This window comes from Bufo gargarizans, chromosome 1 (genome assembly GCF_014858855.1).
Source record: "Bufo gargarizans isolate SCDJY-AF-19 chromosome 1, ASM1485885v1, whole genome shotgun sequence".
In the NCBI taxonomy this organism is placed as follows: domain Eukaryota; kingdom Metazoa; phylum Chordata; class Amphibia; order Anura; family Bufonidae; genus Bufo; species Bufo gargarizans.
Window position 1 is genome coordinate 25,244,512 of NC_058080.1, and position 1,576 is coordinate 25,246,087.

Here is a 1,576-nt window from a genome sequence, read left to right on the forward strand (position 1 = left end):
TTGTAAAATTAAGCATAGAGTATCCCTAATCAAGGGACATCAGCAAAGAGGGGATGTCTTCAGTCCCCCAATGTAAGCCTTCTGGGTGTTGCCTTGGGGGTTCCTCTTCTACCTCTTTGAGGTTTAGGGGTTTGCTGCTTTTCCCAAAGCTCAAGCGGAGGAAGGGTAGACAATTTATCCAGGTCCTGGACTGGGTCCCAGTTCTGAATGTCCAAGGGATCAATCCCCAGGAGTTCATAAGCCTGTTCCAGGTCCTGGAATGAAGAAACATTGAGTCTGCGACCCTCGTACATGAAGGAGAGGCCAAAAAGAAAGGACCATCTATATAAGACTTGCTTTGACTTAAGCCAGTCCGTCAGTGGCTTTAAAGCTCTTCTCTTCCGCAGGGTTGACTGGGCCAGATCTTGGAAAATGAGAACTTCATGCCCATCCCAGTTTGCAGCTTTAGCTTCTCTAGCTTTTAGGAGGACAGCCTCCTTCACAGGAAAATGGAGGAATTTGCATATTATGTCCCTAGGAGGGGCTGAGGAAGCTGGTTTGGGGATTAAGGGCCCTGTGGCTCTTAGAAACATGGAACGCTTCACGAATTTGCGTGTCATCCTTGCGCAGGGGCCATGCTCATCTTCTCTGTATTGTTCCAATTTTAGTATATGTGCTGCCGAAGCGAGCACAAAATTTACCAATTTTTGGGTGTGATGTACCACTGATATACCTAGTAGACAGGTAAAAAATAAAATAAAAAATTTGCTGTTACATTTTCGTGTGAAATTCACAGATTTTGGGGTGTGAAGTACCACTTCTATACCTAGTAGAACAGTAAAAAAAAAAATTGTCAGTTACATTTTTGGGTGAAATTCACCAATTTTTGGGTGTGAAGTACCACTGCTATACCTAGTAGAACAGTAAAAAAAAAAATAATAGAAAAATTGTCACATTACATGTTACATTTACTGGTGAAATTCAAAAAATTTTGGGATGTGATGTACCACAGCTATACCCAGTAAACAGGTAAAACAAAAAAAAATTGTCTGTTACATTGTCGGGTGAAATTCACAAATTTTTGGGTGTAATATACCTCTCCTCTACCTAGTTGACAGTTTAATACATTTTTATAATTTTCGGGTGACAAACAATTTTTTTCTGTCATAGACCCCTGCCCTACCTAGTAGACAGCTTAATAAATTTCACAAATTTTTCTGTTACATTCTTGGGTTGACATTATACAATTTTAGACGTGAATAAATTCCTGCTCTGCATAGTTGACAGGGAATAAAATTTCAGAAATTCTTCTTTGATTGATGCGCGCCACCTCAATTCAATGCTTAAACTTTAGCAAGTTGTACCACTTTTGCGCTTCAATAATTTGTCCCACAATTCCGCTTTACTCTTTTGGCCCACATTTGGGCTTCTGTAATTTGTACCACATTTGCAATTCAACAGCTTTTCTCACATTTCCGCTCAATCCCAAAATATTTTTATAAATTTATCTCCCTTAAATTTGGTCTCTTTTTCTCACGCTCCCTCTCCGGTGTGGAATTCTGATTCGCCGATAACCGTGATCAACATGGTAGGCTCA

General features: G+C 40.1%; 1 non-coding gene across 1 annotated transcript; it reads right to left on the bottom strand.

Annotated features, from left to right (window-relative positions):
- Positions 1-564: 564 nt before the first annotated feature.
- Positions 565-671, bottom strand: LOC122925259. The gene has a single exon (XR_006387575.1). It is a non-coding gene; the product is annotated as a U6 spliceosomal RNA (small nuclear RNA).
- Positions 672-1,576: the final 905 nt, after the last annotated feature.